Consider the following 19,593-nt stretch of genomic DNA (forward strand, 5'->3'; position numbering starts at 1 on the left):
ACTTTTACACACACAAATATTTTACTGAATTACTGAAAGAGAGCTACAAAAGAATACACTTTCTCACTGTCTGACCTTAATTCAGAATCAGTTTTTCCTGTTTCAGGTTAGTCAGGGCTAGCAAAATTATTTTATTTGCTAAATGCCGGAACATAATAATAAACAGATTTATTTAAAACTTCCTTCAAGTTCAGAGGTTTTACATACATTATGACTTGTGTCTAACATTCTGGCTATCCTTCCACAAGCCTCTTACCATAGTTTGCTTTGGCCCTGTAAGGGGAAGTTTGGGCCATTCCCACTAACAGAAATGCTATAACTGAGTCAGATTTGTAGGCTGCCTTGCTCACACATCTTTTCAGCTCTGCTCACAAATTTTCTGTCAGGATTTTTTGATGGCCACCCAAAAACACTGACTTTGCTATCATTAAGCCTAATCCTAACCCTTTGTAACTAAAATGGCAGTATGCTCAGGTTCATTGTCTATTTGAAAGACCCATTTGTTTCCAGGCTTTAATGTTCTGACCGAAATTTTGCTTCAATACGTCTGCATATGGTCCGGGGTGTACCCTGCCTCTCGCCCATAGACTGCTGGAGATAGGCACCAGCTCCCCTGCGACCCACTATGGAATAAGCGGAAGAAAATGACTGACTGACTGACTGACTGACTGATATCTGCATATGGACACATTTTCCTCATTATGTCATCAACTTTGTGAAGTGCACCGGTCCTTCTTGCAGCAAAACAACCCCCACAACATTATGCTGCCACCACTGTATGTCACAGTTGGGATTGTGTTCATAGACTTTAAAGCTTTCCCCTTTTTCCTTTAAATGTAACAATGTTCATTATTGCCAAATACCTAAATTTTAGTTTCCTCAGACTGCAGGGCATGCCTCCAAAAATTAAGATTTTTGCCCCTGAATTTGCCAGCTGTAATCCGGCTTTTTATGTTGCTTCTGGAGTAAATGCTTCTTCTGACAAAGAAAGACGGAGTCAGACTGGAAGGATCAACAACAATCTTTAGTGAGTTTTCAAAAGCTATCTGAAGGTGGAATCTCAGCAATTTGGAGACTTGATTATAGCCTACCCATGACCAAAAAATATAACCTTTATTCGTGTTGCAAGTTTGCTAAAGCATGAATATTTTTATTTCGCATTTCTTTGTTCAGGGAGCAAAAGAAAGGGGCGTGGGGACTGTCTGACTCAGTGAGAGTGTGGAAATGCTTTTAGAAGAGGGGCATGAAAGATTTTTGTGTCAACTGGAAGAGTGAGTCAAGACAAAATCAATCTAATCCGATCTCCAACAATAGCCAGGCTCGCTTAGTAAACATCAGCTGCCGACAAGTGCAGATCACATGTCAATCAAGGAAGCAGCACAGTAAAAGAAGGAAGTTGTGAGGAAAAAGGTGCAGTTAAACACTGATGGGTGAAGTTAAATTAATTCACTTGGCTATAATTTGTTCCTAATGCATCCTTTTGTGTTCATGTTAATTTGCCTATATGTGAAGGTAATGTTTTTTAGTTTTTAGATCAGGGAGAAATTGCAGATCAATGGAAGTGGTCAAGTGGTATCTTGCAAACGTTTTTATTCTCCTTGAACTTTTTTTTCCCTTGAACTTTCACATATATTAGTGTTCCATCCACAAACTTCAATGTATTCTATTGGCATTGTAGCGTTAAAACTGACCTTGAACATGTTTATCCTTACACTATTCAGTTTATTTCAAAACTAACTTAATAAAGCCAAAGGGAAGTAAAATTTTGTAACATATTATACAAGTTTATTTAAAGAGTTGTTGTAGATGGTGATAGTTGTGGGCAGAAAATATCAGAACAATATTTTGATTAAGGTAAGAAATAACTACATATTATCATATTATGTTAGATTAAGGGCTGCAGGTGGGACAATTGCTAGCACTGTTGCCTTGCAGCAAGAAGGTCTTTGGTACGACTCCCAGCCTAGGGTCTTTCTACATGGAGTTTACATGTTCTCACCATGCTCCCCCCCTTTTGCTGAGGATATCTCACTGCAGGTCTTAGATCTTGGATTAAGATATACTAAAAGGTAAACAAGATGGTTTTGAAAAAAAAAAAATAGTAGCTGAGTCAGAGATAGAAAGTACTGCTTACAGTTCTGAATTCCAACGAGAGGATCAGCCAAATATCCAACAGCCTCCAAGTAAACTCCTTGGGCAGACATCACCTCCGTGAGCCACTGCTGGCAATCTGAGAGACAGAAAGACCAGGCTGGGACACATGATGGAAACCTGGATCAGAAGCAGAAGCTGGTTCCGAAAGTAAACAGCGACTGACCCAAAATGGAAGTACTTCCTATCGGGTCATTAGTTAAGCTTTCTGACATCCGATCTCCAGGCCTTCCTCTGGTGAATTCATCATTTCTTTTTCTTCCCTCCCACAACAGTTAAGTCATGTTTCTAAAATCCAAATTATATGCAGACAGAGAGAGAGAGAGAGAGACGGAACCCTTTTTAGAAGGCAGAATCTTCATCAGCTAAAAAATACGAGAAACTTAATTCTCCAGTTCTTCAGTTAACTAATAGTTAATTATTGATTCTGTGATTCTCAGGATAAATATATTGTTATAATGCATTTCAGTCCTTTTGTTTCGTGCAATGTAGGCTCCCTGAAAAAGAGAATTTATGATTCAGACAGATAGACTTCAGATAGAAAGATATTTAAAAGACTCGAGACTGATAAAAATAACAAATTGAACTAATATAATTTTTAATACATACTGATGGTTTCCATACATCATGTGCAATCTTTAGTAGCGCACAGTTTATCCACCAATCTCTTCCACTTAGTGCAGGCTTTTAATCTGACTGTCCAAACAGATTAGTTCATACCTGTGAAGGAAAATGATGCATGGTTTTTAACATTTCTTACAAATAAAAATCTGAAAAGTGGGGTGTGCCTTTGTAGTCAGGACCTCTAACCCTTGCGAAATGACTCACGCCAAGTCAGATTGGACGAACAGGGTCTGTAAACATCAATTTTTAAGTCCTGCCACAGATTCTCAATTTGATGTTGGTCTAGACTTTGACTGGGTCATTCTGACACACAAATATGGTGAAGTACGACTGAGTTCAGCTTAATTAAATTACTTTTATAAATATATAGAGCTAATTCAAAGAAATGTCATCTCAAGACACTTCACAAGACAATAAAGTTTAATTAGTTTCCAAAATTATAATTAGACCAGAGGAAGGGAGGGAGATAGAATGTAATTAGAATAGAGGTTGTAAAAAAATTAACAAATTTCCTTTTTTGTGTGGTTCACCTTTTTTAATTTGTTCATATTTTGTTAGATATCTACTCTATTATAAAAGCTCCTCTTTAGTGTTCATAAATGATGAAACGGTTCAGAGGAGCTGGAAAAAATCCCTTGGACTCGATTCTGTGGAGGAAGCAGCTGCTCTGCTGTTACTGCAGCAACCGGAGGAAACCTTTTCTCCTCAACTAATTTTAGCTTCACCTTTTAACTGAGGGGAAAAAATACATTTAATAACCAAGTAACTACTGAACACTTTGAGAACAATAATTGGCCACGTGTGCACATCTTACACACAGTCCATAGTGCCAGGTTTTGTGAAGAGGTCAAGGATTGTGTGAAAAACAAATGAAAGGCAAACAAACCTGCTTGTTTTTTGAGTATATTTTGGATTATAATGGTATCTTAGAGGCTTAATACAGTTTTTTTTTTTTATAAATAGGTATTTTCAAATATCTTCCTTCAAAAGATCAGTGACAGTTCAAAAACATCTGGGCTTCTACGTCAAATGTCCAGATCTAGTGTCACCTATCATCAAAACTTATTTTGATGATAGGTAATTCTGGGTGTGCGTTTAGGGTCATTGCCCAGATGGAAGGTGAATCTCTTCTGTGGTCTCAAACATTTAGCAACCTTGGACATTGTGTCCTCCAGGATTTCCTTGTATTTAGCTCCATCCATATTCTTTTGCAAATCATATGCACATGCAACATTAAAAAGTAATGAAGCTCCATCTATCCTCCCAGCTCTCCTGTCCCTCCTGAAGAAAAGTATTGCCACACCATAGTGTTGTCACCACCATGTTTCACTGTGGAAATGGTGTGTTTTCCTCCACACTTACATTTTGAATGCACTTTTGGAAAGATGTCAAGAAGAAAGTCAGAAGCAGCTGTGGTTAAACTGTCAGAAGGGATGTAGGGGACGCAGCAAGAAGGTGTTTAGGTCAGATGATACCAAAGTTGAACTTTTTGACCTATATGCTAAAAAATACTTTTTTTTACAGGAAAGGAGGACCACTGCAGATCCATGTAAGCACATCATCCTGACAATAAGACATAGTGGTGGAAGTATCATGCTGTGGGGATGCTTTGCTTTGAAGCTGGTTATAGAAAAAGGATGAAGGCAAATCATGGAATGGAAACCAAGTGGAGCCAACAAAATGCATTAGACAGGAATGAAAGTATTGACCAAAGAGGGTTGAATACAAATTGACAACAAAGTTTTCAGATTTGTATTTGCCGAACATGTTTCGTTTCTCTTTCACTTTTCAATTCTGTGCAAATGTAATTTGTGTTTTGAACAATAACAGCTTCAAGGAGTATGAATATGTCTGCAATGCATCATTTCTGGCCTTGGCTTTGTAAGCATACACCTGGCCTTTTGGAAACTTTTAAAACAAACTGTGAAGTTGTTATGCTTGGTGTGTCTGACATATTTGATGCAGATCCAGGTTTTGGGAGGAGGGACAGATATCAGGTGACAGACAGTGAAAATGTGTTGCTTCACTGCTTTAAACCTGCACAGCCTTGCTTGAAGGGCCTGGCATGCATGAACAGTTGGTGTTCGAGAGTGTAAACAGTTGTATAAAACGGTTGTAAAAGGCAGCTTAGGTAATGCTGATTTAAAGAGTTTAGTGACCTATTATCGCTGAATAAAAAAAATGTCCTTGTTGTTGTAGGTCAGAGCCTTTTTTGCCGTGCCAACAAATAAAAATAGCCCAAATTGGACTTTTTATGTTTCTGTTCCTGAGGCTGATTGGACATTATTAGCTTTTTACGGATTCAGCTTCTCAACTGAGCTCATAACCCCCACCGCCAGCGTTACCACCATAGAGGTGTGTTAAGGTTTGATTATCTAATTGATGTAATTAATTTACACAATCTTGCTAAACTAATCCTTTGTTTATAAAGTCCGGCTGGGAAATATCCTGTCCCTGATGAATTCCTTTAATTAACCCGTAAGACGCTAATAATGAGAATGAAAGTGACATAGTTTATCATATTATGAGCAATTATCAGCCTAGTTCAGCTCACAGCAGGGCAGACTGTTTTCCTCATCAAGATAAAAGACAGGGCGATGGAGCAGTGACAGCAGGGCAGTCTAGATTTATGGCTGAGTTCCCTGGCCGGAGCTTGCGAATACAAGGATGAAGTCTGCAAAATTGTATTTGGTCTGGAAGAATGAAAGGAGCTGGCATGACGGTGCAAGGTACAAGACAAATAATAGCCCTTCAGGAGACGCATACACACAGCAGAGCAGGACACTGTGCAAACCTTAAAGAGGGCTGGGCAGGTGAGTGGCAGTTCAAACCTTTATGGTGAGACAAGCACTTGTTCAAGACAAAACAGGAGCGATGAATTACAGGACCTTCTCCTTCCAGGATGTTTATAGGCTATATGTAGTCAAACAAGTTTTGGCACACCCCAACTGAATCACTTTTGCAATTACTTTGTTAAAAGTTTTAATACAATGAATCAATATAGTCTCTTAATGTTTTTTGTATATTTTTAAATATTTATAATGCATCATAATATATTGTGCAATTTATGTATATGAATTACTTTTTATTGATGAAAACGGCAGCTATTGGAACAACATTTATCCCAAAACAAAACTCCCCTGAGAAGCATCAATAAAATGTATTGCATTGTTTCACATCACATAGCATATTTTATTGTAGCAAATTGCAATGAATTGTTTTGGAACGCGTCATTTCCTACTGTATCATCTCAGATCATCTCATTTCACATTGTATTTTAATATCATATTTATTTATCGTTTTAGTGACAAATGTTAAATGTGGTTTATTAATGTGTTATGCAAAATTGTGTGGCCTAACTGCGGCCTGAAAAAATTTTCCCAAATAAATGATAAAATATCTTATGTCACATTGCATTGCAGCATATAATGTATTGAAGGGCATCACATTGTTTTCCACTGTATCATATTGTACCAGACAATATTGCAGTTTTGGTTTTTGTGTTTATGTCTTTTTTACTGTGAATTTTCTATGTATCTGGATTATGTTAGTATAGTGTAAAACTGCTTTAATGCCTAATTGTACAGTGGCATATGACATACATAGCATAGCAACGCATCCTATCATAGCTTTGTATCACATTGTATTGTATGACATTGTGGTATATGGCATTGCATCATATAATACTCACACTCGTCCTTTTTGTTGTCTTCCGCTTCATCCAGGTTGCAGCAGACTCAGTAGAGACACCCAGACATCCCTCTCCCCAGACACCTCCTCCAGCTCCTCCGGGGGGAGCCCAAGGCATTCCCAGGCCAGCCGAGAGACATAGTCCCTCCAGCGTGTCCTGGGCCGTCCCCTGGGCCTCCTACCGGTGGGATGTGCCTGGAACACCTCCCAAGGAAGGCGTCCAGGAGGCATCCGGTATAGATGCACAAGCCACCTCAACTGACTCCTCTCGATGTGGAGGAGCAGCGGCTCTACTCCGAGCCCCTCCCGGATGGCCGAGCTCCTCACCCTATCTCTAAGGGAGTTCCTGGCCACCCTACGGAGGAAGCTCATTTCAGCCGCTTGTATCCGGGATCTCGTTCTTTTGGTTATGACCCAAAGTTCATGCCCATAGGTGAGAGTAGGAACAGACTGACCAGTAAATCGAGAGCTTCTCTTTTTAGCTAAGCTCTCTCTTCATCACAACGGACCAGCACATTGTTCTCATTACTGTGGCAGCTGCACCGATCCGTCTGTCAATCACCCACACCATTCTCCCCTCAGTCGTGAACAAGACCCTAAGATAGTTTAACTTCTTCACTTGAGGCAGGAACTCCTCTCCAACCTGAAGAGAGCAAGCCACCCTTTTCTGGTTGAGAACCATGGCCTTGGACATGGGGGAGCTGATCATCCTCCCTGCCGCTTCACACTGCGAACCGCCCCAGAGCATGCTGTAGGTCTTGGCTAGAGGGTGCCAGCAGGACCACATCATCTGCAAAAAGTAGAGCTCAAATCCACTGATTCCCAAACCAGAGCCCCTCTGGTTCTTGGCTGTGCCTAGACATTTTGTCCATGAAAGTTATTAACAAGACCGGTACAAAGGTCAGCCCTGCCGGAGTCCAACATGCACCATGCCGACCAAACTCCTGCTCCACTTGTACAGAGACCGGACGGCCTTCTAATAAAGGGCCCCAGACTCCGTACTCTGTGTGCTCCCCACAGGGCACCATGAGGGACACAGTCGAATGCCTTCTTCAGGTCCACAAAACACATGTGGACCGGTTGGGCAAACTCCCATGAACCGTCGAGCACCCTGTAGAGGCTGTAGAGCTAGTCCAGTGTTCCACAGACAGGACGAAAACCACACTGCTCCTCCTTGAACCACCAACTTAACGTGGTGGATCGGTTTGAGTGCTCAAATGATCATAGAGGCTCTGTTGTCTGGGGCCTGAATGCCCCTGGTAGGGTGTCCCATGGCAAACAGGACCTGGGTGATGGGTCAGACAAAGAGCGGTTCAGACGCCTTAATGAGGATCACTAACGAGGCATGTGACCTTCATTATTTTGGTGACATGTTAATTTCTAGGGTCCCTCATGGAAGCAGTTCATTATTTTGTTTTGTTGGAGAAAACCCCTCGTCTCTGGGTTGGGGCAGGAACTGATAACAGAAACCCCCAATACCAAGCACACCCAGTGCTTCCTGAGATAACCCAGACTCCCCACATTCCTTGGCAAAAAACAACTCCTTTCATCGTCACAACCTTGGATCCTGTTTGAGCAAACATCTAGTTTAGGAGCAGATGTGCCCATATATCCTCCTTTCAGGACATCTTTAGGCGGGTTAAAACCTCTGGTGATGTGTTTTATACACAATTGTTGACCCCCATGCAAGTCAGAGAGGTCACAAGTACGTATGTAGAGATCTGCATTTCGTTCTCATCTTCTCCTTTTAGCTGAAATGAATTAGCCATTCCTGTAATAACTATTAAACACAAAAAACATGGATGCTAATAAAACGATTTCTTACAGTTTGCTAGAAATTTCAGTGTCAATAACTGAAATCCAATCAGTTGCAAAAGTGGCTTAACAACAAGTCTCCTAAAAAAATCATGAGCGGAACTGAAAAGGTGTACGAGAGCAAGTTGGCTTACAAACAATTTATTCAATTACACCATTTCTGTCAGTAAGAATGGGCCAAAATGCCTGCAAACTATTGTGAGCCGCATATGGAAGAAAACACCAAATATTTTACCAAAGTCATGCAGTTTATAGACAATTCTAAGGAAATGTACGAAAGCCTCTGGATTTGAAGAAAGCAAAAACTACATTTTGTTTAAAAATTCTTTCTCTCATTTTTCTGGCATTTAGAAAATAGAAATAATTTTGGTAATCCTAACCAACTTAAAACTGGAAGCATTTAGTCAGATTTAATGTGGAAAAGTAATAATAAATAGAGTGTATGCAAGTATCTTGTTGTAATTGTTAATGACTCTCATTATTCTGCTAATGAGATTTTATCCTGCATTTTGAAGCTTCTACTTATGTTTTCAGGTCCCATCCTCTAATGTTAAGGGACCTAAATGGAAACAGACTGAAAGAAAAGCAGAACAGATAACACAGTTTTCCACTCAAGCAGTCCCAGTAATAAGACAGAAACCCAGACCCACAGGAAATGTCCGGGTCTTTGCCCTGAGGTCGGGGAAATACAGAGCTTCGATTGGATCTTTTCTAAGACACCCTATAAAACACAGAGAGAAATCAAGAAAAGACCTCGAAAGATAATGATCTGAATGCATGCATAAAATGATAGCTGAGAAAAAGGGAGGAAGATTAACAGAGAATTTTCATTGTCATGGATGAATATACAGAATAGAACTATCTGCTTCATACAGAAAGAGTAAAAGAACCTGAGAAAGTAATTTTTGGTTTTAAGAAGTACCCAAATGCCAGCAGAACCAGAGGGATGAAGAGAAGAGATGTTTTTATAAATACAATTAACAGAAATTACAATGCTGTTCTGAAGGAACCAGGGCATGGGACAAGAACATACAGTAAATGGAAGAATCCAGGGATGAGCAATGGCAACAGGTGAGCTTTTATATTGGGGCAGAGGAGGAAAATGACAATACCACCAGAAGAGCTAATCAGAAAAAATATAGGGAAGCTGTAGCAGAGAGAAAGCATGGAAACTAAATAATATGGATGGAGTTGAACAGAAACACAAAGATCTGCAAACCAAGGTGGAAAGACAAACAGATGTAAGACAGATGTAAAGCACAACGGATCTAATAAAGCAGTAATGAGCACTCAAATGAACTGAAAACGGCAAAACCTAAAGAACATAATAAATAATGGAAAATGATCAAAATATAAACACAAAAGAAAACCAAGTATGGTACATGAATATGCACTTTTTTACTGTTTAAAGTGTGGACATATGTGTTAACTGTAACTCAGTGTTTAGTAATTTATGTTCACAGAATATTAATGAGGTTTTTCTCCATGGTTTGCATTTTATAATGGGACAATAGAATTGTACTTTCAGAAAACAATTATGAAACAAAAATTTGTTGTAATCCCAAGAAAACACTTGGCAGAATAAATCATTACGCTGCCGTCTTCAATTGGTTGCAATAATTGCAAACCTCCCTTGAGCTCTCTGAGCAATGTTTGAACTTGACAAGCCCCAAAATATTTAATTATCCCAGGAGGAGACTAATTATTACTTTGTTGCAGGTAGGAAGACAAGGACGGCGTATTATTCAAACAAATAAATATACAGTACAGTTTAACGGAGTCTTTAGTCTAATTACTCTGTTTCTGCTGTGCAGGAGGGTCAACATGGAAGAGCAGTCTAAACAGCTTAAAGGATGTAAGAACCCCCTCACAAGCTTTTCCATGCCATTTAATTACAGTGGCTGGCAAAAATAATTCCTGGCTCTGGAACTTTCTCATATTCTGACAGGTTTCAGCCACAAAATGTAATTTTTAATGGAATTTCATGCGATTGACTAACAAAAAACCAGCATGGTTAAGGGAAGCAAAATGATCAACGTTTTTCTAAATAAAAATCTAAAAAAGCATCTAATTGTGGATATTCATTTATCCCTTTCACACTAAAACCTAACATTCAAAGTAACTAAATGCCTTCAGTAGTCACCAAATCAGTAAGTAGAATCCATCTGTGTCTACTTTAATGTCAGAATAAATGCAACTGATCTGTGAAGACCACAGAGATTTGTTAGAGAACTTTGCTGAACAGAAAGCATCATAAACATCAAGGAACACAGCAGACAGGTCAGGGAGAAAGTTGTGGAGAAGTTTAAAGCTGGGTAAGGTTATGAAACAATATTCCATGCTTTAACCATCTCACAGAGCTCTGTTTAATCCATCATCTGAAAATGGAAAGATAATGTCAAAACTGCAAACCTATCAAGACAGGATCATCTGTCAGACTGTCAGAGTGGGCGAGGAGAGCATTAATCAGAAAAGTAGCCAAGAGCTCTGGAGCAGCTGCAGAGATCCATAGCTCAGGTGGGAAAATCTGTTGACACGACAACTGCTAGCCATGTACTCCACAAATATGGCCTTTATGGAAAGGTCGTGAGAAGAAAGCCATTATTAAAAGGAAGCCATAAGATCACTTTGTTTTTACAAGCTATGTAGCACATGCAGCAAATGTGTAGAAGAAGGTGGTCTGAACAGAAGGGACAAAATTTAAAATTTTAGGCATACTTGCTTCCATGAACAAGGTACGTGGTGGAAATCTGACACAACTGTGAACATTGGGGGTGACCGAATCATGCTGTGGGGATGATTGTTGCCTGCAGGGACAGGGCAGGTGATCAGGGATGATGGGAAGGTGGATTAAGCTAATTACAGGGCAATCCTGGAGGAAAACTTGGGAGAGGCTGCAAAAGACTTGAGACTATGGTGTGGAGGTTCACCTTTCAGCATCACAATGACCCAAAAACTACAGCCAGAGATTTTACTGAATGGTTTAGTGTAAGTTCAATTCAGTTTTATTTATAAATTTATATATATATTATTTATGTAAAGAATATTCATTTGTTTAAATAGCTCAGTCAATATTCAAATCTAAATGCAATAAAAATTTGAAATAAGGCACATAGAACAGCATTTTAACTGTTTAGTCTAATTTACTATTCTTTCTGCAGGGACGTATGTGTTCCTGGACTGAGAACAATTGGCCAATCAAAGTTCGGTTTTACCTAGTCTTAGAGGAAGCAAAAAGCCTAAACTAAACTAAACTAAACTAAACTAAACTAAACTAAAATCAGAAATTCAGAAACACTTTGTCAAAAAATTGTTCCAAGAATTATGGATATTTTAGTGTATATTAGACCTAGACACTTTTAACAACACATTGCAATAAAATAACAGATTTGGGTTCTGATAAAAAATCATGTAATAGATGTCATATATGAACAAATAGTTTAGAAATGTTCACATATTGCTGTCTAATCTTGTTTTGTATGGAAAAAGGAAGTGATTCCACTGCACGTACACAGCAGTATTTAAGCTTTTTTTTATTATCTAAAAACAAAAGATATAAACAAAAATGTTTTCTAGCACAGGAGAGAGCTAGGACAGCCCATCCCCTAACAGCTAGTGTAACCTCCTCTCACTAAAATATCTTCAAATAGAAGCTTCTTGTAGCCATCTAGCAGTCTCTGACATTGATCAACATTGTGAGATGTTTGAGGGTTATTCTTGCAGGTACATTCTGTTTCAAACCACCCTGCAATATCTCAGTGAGTTGGTTGGGACTTTCTTAATTATCATCAGGTTATTGGTTGATTTATTACCATTGTAGGTCTTGCTGCAGTAAAGGATCCCCAAACCATTATGCTTCCCCTCAATGCTTTACATGCAACATGAGGTTTTTCTTTTTAGTTTTCTGTGTGTTGTCCACATAATTCACATTTAGGCTCATCTGTCCAAGGAACATTATACCAGAAATTCAGGCCTTTGTCACTGTTCTCCCTGGCTAATGTCAGTCTGGCCTTCATGTTTTTCTTGGAGAATAAAGGTTTCCTCCTTAAAGACCTCCCATTAAAAAGCTAAACTTCTGCCGTCTCTTCCTGGAATGCACTTTCCTGCTGCAGTTCCTGTCATGACATGGTTTTGGAGACTTCTTTTAGTATCTTGCTGTCTTCTTTCAGGGTGAGATTGGGAAAGCCAGACCCCGGGATGTTTGCAACTGTTTTGAATGTCTTCCACTTGTAGAATATTTTCCATACATTGAAATAGCTTATTTTCTTTTGAAACCTCTTTAAATCCAAATATGTGAATAAAACAAGCAAACTTTAACAGGGTGTCCAAACTTTTTCTGGTGACTGTACAGTCCCAGTGTGTGTGTGTGCTTCTGATGTCCAAAAAGCTATCTGCCTTTTGGGCATCAGGAGTGAGATTCTGATGCTAATCACTCTGAGGAGTTCAGGTCTCTGGGTGTCTTGTTCACAAGGCATGGAACAGGAGATGGACTGATGGACCGGGCCTTCATCTGAAGTGATGCATTGCTTTGGTCTGTTGTGAAGACTATTTACAGCTCCATCTACATTGCAACCCTCAGGAATTCTCATAAAATCTGGGACATTATGAAAAGGTTAAGATCCCAGTTATGAGTGGATACCTCTGCCTTGGAGATGAGTTGAAGAGCTCCTTGTCCAGGTAAAGCCCAGAGTGCAGTCTCTGTTCCTCCACATAGAAATTAATTAGCGGGTGGAGCTGTGGACATCTGATTTGGGATACGCTCCCTCAGGCTGTTGGGATAATTTCCACTGCAGACCCAGAACCCAGTGGAGAGATTAATCCTTTCTGACATGGAAACACTATGGGATGCCCCATGAGGAGCTGGATGGTGTCACTGTGGAGATGTATGGATGTCTGGGCATCCCTCGCGGAAAGGTTACCTCTGTGGATTAGCAGAAGCATAATGGACAGAGAACAGATACTACACCAAACAGTTTCTTTTTTGAGGTTAATGATAACCACATCTTTCTAAATATACTGTATCCTGTTAAAATGTTTAAATTTCTTAAATGTTTCAGAATTTTGCCACATAACAGCCGTAAACCTCAATGTGTTTTGATAAGATTTTATGATACTGACCAACCAAAATTGTCCATAATTGTAAAGTGGAATGATGTTTTTTTCAAAAACAAATCTGAAATGTCTGCCATGTGTGTGCTATACAGTGTAACCAACCCACCAACTCAACAGGAAGGATCTGTCAACAGGACAAGTGTTAGTCACCTACTCCACAACGTTTACAGAAAATCAGCAAAAGAAAATAAGTCTTCTTTGTAGTTTGTCACAAACCATGTAGGGAACACAGCAAACATGTCGAAGAAGTTGAGCTGGTCTGATGAGCCCAAAATAGATCACTTTGGTCTTTATGAAAATTGGAATGTGTGACTATAAATCAACACTGCACACAACCCTCAATACATCACCCCATGGTGAAACAAAATAATGGCAGCATCATGCTGTAGGGATGCATTTGTTCAGCAAGGACACTGAAGTTACTCAATTTATTGGAAGATGTGTTGGGCTAAATACAAGGCATAGCCCAAACCCTGTTGAGGCTGCAAAAGACTTGAGACTGGGGTGAAGATTCATCTTCTGGAAGGAAAACAACTATAAACATACAGCCAGAGCTACGGCTGTTTAAATCAGAGCATATTCATGAGTCAGAATGGCCCAATCCAAGTCTAGACCTAAATCCAATTGAGAACCTGTGGCAGCACCTGGAAATGTTGGTAGAAACAAAACACAAAAGAATTGCAATTGTAATTGCAGCAGATGTTTCTAAATGCGTCTCACGCTTCTTTAGAATATTTCACAAAAGCTTTGAAAATCCATAAATTTTCCTTCTGCTTCCAAAATAAAGCTACCATTTTTGTCTAACATAAAAAACAATAAAATACAATGAAACTACAGTTTCCTGGCTGTAGCGTTATAGAGGTGGAAATACTTTTGCAAGGCAGTGCATTTCAGGCACTTTCTGCACTTGCTACTTACTATATGCTATTAATAACCTTAGTTTCCAAAAAACACATATTGGTTTGATCAAATAAAATCACAAGACCCACTAAATTATTCAAAATAAACAAAATGGTGTGCAAAGTTTTCACTATGTGTAAATAAACACAACTTGTAATGACTTAAAAGCATTTGGCTTTTAAAATACCAACAAAAGGCCACAAATGAAATAAATAATTTATCCACAACTGCTGCAGCTTTTTGTTATGCTAATAATGAACACAAGATGGCGGACAAGATGCAATCTTCAAGTTACTGCACTTAAGAGGGCCCAGAGCGAGGTAGCTTTCTTTTTCATTCAGTAGCTGTTACATCACGGCAATACTCAAAGCAATGGCCGGCATTTATTACCAGGAGGAAACAACAACGACGACAGAGAACTTTAAATCCTGCAGAACAGTAGCCGTCTCCTTAGTAAGCTTTGTGGTAGATTGTGTATTTGTCGTGGTACTAATGTAAAGCATTAGGCCTGAAACGAAGCTGAACAGAATGTACCAGGTCCCTGTATGTGTGTGGGGGTGTGTGTGGAGGCGTCAGAAAGGGGGGAAGGGGAGGGGGGTGCCATAAGTTAGTGTGGTGCCATGTGCAATTCATTCCTTTCCACACCCACACAATGAAACCAACTACAGCAAGATGGAAGAAAAATGCAGGAGAAAGGCTTCTTAAGAGTAAACAAGATGCTCAGAAAGGCTGGACCACACACACGCTAAGCTTCACCTGTCATTCTGTACCTTCACTGGCAGCTATTGTCAGGATGCGTTAACCCCACTTGTTCCCCGTCCCCGGAAATTTGACGAGCGCCATCAGCCGAGAAGAGCTGGTCCTTCTTCTTGACACGGGAACAGCTGGGTCCTTCTGTGTTATGACTCCTGCTGCCACATCTGGTGTATGAGTGTGTGTCTATGTGTGTGTGTGTGTGTGTGTGCTTCTTTAAGGCCCCTGCCACATCTGCGAGGCGGTTCAGCCGTCCGGCTCCCCTCACGCGTCTGGACAGCGTCATGCAGACACCTAGCTGTCACTCTGGCTTACCTGAGGCCCACCTCATAGTTGGAGCCGAGACGTTGACTGCATGTGCAATGTCGCCGCTTACCCATGGATGTGTGAGCCCCGGGTCTTCTCTGCCGAGCGTGTACGCGTTTGTGTCTGCATGCAAAGTGAGTATCTGAGTGTCAGCAGTGGTGGGCATATGTGACACTGGGCACATGTATGTCCTTGGGGCAGAGGCTCCAGTCTTCACACCTCTTAGTTAAAAACACCCAGAAAGACACACCAGGCTCTGCAGCCAGATACTTTTTACAGGTCAAAGACTTTGCCTCATGTGGGGGCATTTTAAGCATGACCCTGCTGAAATTTAGTAAACCTGCTCACATTTTAGACCGCTTTTTCAAAATATTGTTGTTGTACAGAAATCTTATTCAGTTTAAGATGTCAAGCAATTATATCAAAGCATGCAAAATACAACCTGAGATAAGCAACTGCATATTGAATATTACACAGCTGTTTCTTGGTTAGCTGTGAAGAAGGTTTGCAGAAGAGGATTCATATTTCACACTTTGCCACGTAAAAACACGTTTTACTGGACATATTATTTAATAGAAAGACACAAATTAGTGCATAATTGTGAAAAGGAAAGTGAAGCTTTTTACAATTAAGGATCTGTGCCATGTCTGTCTGTTTGGTGCTGTTACTGTTCTTAGCCTCTAGATGGTGTTGGAACCGGAGGAGAGGTGACAGGTGTTCTCTATCTTCTTGATGATCTGCTGAGGACTATTTAAGGAGGAGGCTGCCAGCAACTCACTGCCAGAGTGTTGCCCTTTGTGGTACAGCTCAAGCCACATTACCTTTGCCTTGACCTTGCAATTTTGGATTTGTTGCCTTGCAGGTTACCTGAACCTGACTTTGCCTTCAGCATTGAACTCTGCCTGGATTACTGTCTTCTGGAAAGAAACTATCCAGCTCCATGAACCAAGACTCAAGCCTCCTGTTACCTCATTGGATCAAACCAGCTGGCAGTCTCCTGATTCCTTCGTTCCGTGGATCTCCTTCTGCGAACCCTGTCCACCCTCCTTCTTCCATTGCACCAACTACAGAAACTCTTGGACCATCTATCATCCTGGCACACCTGTATTCACAGTGTCCAGTCCCACGGGTAAACAACTTCCTGGTCTCTCCACCCCTCTCTGGCGGATCTCTCGTTCAAATCATTAAGACAGAATTATCATTTAAGAATATAGGTCCAGAGTTTCCCCTTGCTTACTGTTCTGTTTATTTTACAGTTGGTATCCTGGTTCCAGTTTCCTGCACATTTCAACATACGGTAAATAAACTCCTTACCATTAAACTCTGTCTCCTGAATTGCTTTCTGCATGTGGGTCAAATCTGTTCGAAACATTATGACCCTAACAGAATTTCTTCTAGGAAAGCAGAGTATTTTGCTACATCCATCTTTGCATTAACTTTAGCAAGAACAGCTTCCCTGTCCATGCTAAAGGAAAAACAACGTCCCTCCCACCCGTCCAGAGGTTTATCCGTGGCAATGATGTGTTCAGGGTCATCTGCAGTTGTAGTTTTCTGCTACACATACAGGGGTTGGACAATGAAACTGAAACACCTGTCATTTTAGTGTGGGAGGTTTCATGGCTAAATTGGACCAGCCTGGTAGCCAGTCTTCATTGATTGCACATTGCACCAGTAAGAGCAGAGTGTGAAGGTTCAATTAGCAGGGTAAGAGCACAGTTTTGCTCAAAATATTGAAATGCACACATTATAGGTGACATACCAGAGTTCAAAAGAGGACAAATTGTTGGTGCACGTCTTGCTGGTGCATCTGTGACCAAGTCAGCAAGTCTTTGTGATGTATCCAGGGTAATGTCAGCATACCACCAAGAAGGATGAACCACACCCAACAGGATTAACTGTGGATGCAAGAGGAAGCTGTCTGAAAGGGATGTTCAGGTGCTAACCTGGATTGTATCCAAAAAAAAAATTAAATGTGCACCTCAACTCTCCTGTTTCCACCAGAACTGTCCGTCGGGAGCTCCACAGGGTCAATATACACGGCCAGGCAGCTATAGCCAAACCTTTGGTCACTCATGCCAATGCCAAACGTTGGTTTCAATGGTGCAAGGAGCACAAATCTTGGGCTGTGGACAATGTGAAACATGTATTGTTCTCTGATGAGTCCACCTTTACTGTTTTCCCCACATCCGGCAGAGTTACGGTGTGGAGAAGCCCCAAAGAAGCGTACCACCCAGACTGTTGCATGTCCAGAGTGAAGCATGGGGTGGATCAGTGATGGTTTGGGCTGCCATATCATGGCATTCCCTTGGCCCAATACTTGTACTAGATGGGCAAGTCACTGCCAAGGGCTACCGAACCATTCTTGAGGACCATGTGCATCCAATGGTTCAAACATTGTATCCTGAAGGCGGTGCCGTGTATCAGGATGACAATGCACCAATACACACAGCAAGACTGGTGAAAGATTGGTTTGATGAACATGAAAGTGAAGTTGAACATCTCCCATGGTCTGCACAGTCACCAGATCTAAATATTATTGAGCCACTTTGGGGTGTTTTGGAGGAGCGAGTCAGGAAACGTTTTCCTCCACCAGTATCACATAGTGACCTGGCCACTATCCTGCAAGAAGAATGGCTTAAAATCCTTCTGACCACTGTGCAGGACTTGCATATGTCATTCCCAAGACGAATTGATGCTGTATTGGCTGCAAAAGGAGGCCCTACACCATACTAATAAATGATTGTGGTCTAAAACCAGATGTTTCAGTTTCATTGTCCAACCCTTGTAGTTATGGAGGCCAAAAGAATAATACTTTTGGTCTGAGCGAAGAGGGTAGTAATAGGTAGCAAATATAAATAGTCTCCACACATTTCAGATTTTTATTTGTAAAACATTTTTTTAAAACCCCTGGTATGAATTTCCTGCATCATACATTTATGCACCACCTTGTGTTGCTCTATTGCATATAATCCTTCTAAAAACATTAAAGTGTGTGATTGGAATGTCACAAAAAGCTCATGGGGTGTGAATATTTATCAAAGGCACTGCAACAAACAGCTAAAGTGTTCCCAAAACTTTTGAAAACGCTCCCACCCCTCCATATTACTCTAACATATAAGACATTTATACACCCAGTAATTCACATCCACATTGTTGAAGGCAACATATGGGTTACTAGGTTATTTTTTTGTACAGAGCACATTCCAGGTGCCATAACAGGAATGTCCTCCTATGAATATTACAATATATAAAGCTTACAATCCTTGTGGTTTTCATTCTAACCATGTGTTTTTGACTCCTAAAAACTCTTGAGTTATAAGGAGTTTGGCCAGATCGGTGTTGTAAACCGCTATGATCTGTTTGGCATTTGGGTTTTGGTTTTCATTTGTGTCTGTGTTTTCTCATAGTTTATTTAAGTTAATTTCTCTATCTTCATTATTGTTGTTTCAATATTAGTTCAATCCTTTGTGTCTCATTTCGTAGTGTGTGCTGTTCTTTTGCTAATGGATTTATTTCTGTCAGATCTCTGTTAGTTAGTCCCCTGCTTACCTTCTGCCTCCGCTGCTCCATATTGCCTGCTGATTAAAACGCTATTCAGTCAGTCATTTTCTACCGCTTATTCCATAGTGGGTCACGGGGGAGCTGGTGCCTATCTCCAGCAGTCTATGGGCGAGAGGCGGGGTACATCCTGGGCAGGTCGCCAGTCCATCGCAGGGCAACACTATTATTCAATGTAATTCTCCACCCTTCCCTCAATGTTTAAGTTCACTTTTGGTCATTGTTTACTGCTGGATTCTATTGTTGCTGTCTCCCTGTTTTCTCTGTGCTCACCTCCAGTTTTGTACGTCCTTCAGTTTCATTAAAATATGATCTCTATCATGAATCTGCCTCTGTCCTGTTGCCACTTGGGTCCTCAACAAACCACAAACCTGACAAAAAAGTTAATTGCCGTACAGTGAGACTCGGAAAGAGCACATTTGATTCTGACACATTGAATGTCTATTTCATCACTGAGTTTTCAGACAAAGGAGAAACCAAGACCAAAAGGAAGCTTAATGTGTCTGAATTATTGTTTGTTTTATTTAATTGAGAAACTGCACAGTTTTGATTAATGTTTCTGTCTATGAAACACACTGTTGTGAGATGGAGTTGTTTGCATAGTCAGTTGACTTTTGCATCAAAGTCATCCAAGGGGCTGATTTACCAAACCACACAAATGCAATTGTTTGTGAATAAATTGTC

The sequence above is a fragment of the Girardinichthys multiradiatus genome, chromosome Y, assembly GCF_021462225.1.
Source record: "Girardinichthys multiradiatus isolate DD_20200921_A chromosome Y, DD_fGirMul_XY1, whole genome shotgun sequence".
NCBI classification, from domain to species: Eukaryota; Metazoa; Chordata; class Actinopteri; order Cyprinodontiformes; family Goodeidae; genus Girardinichthys; species Girardinichthys multiradiatus.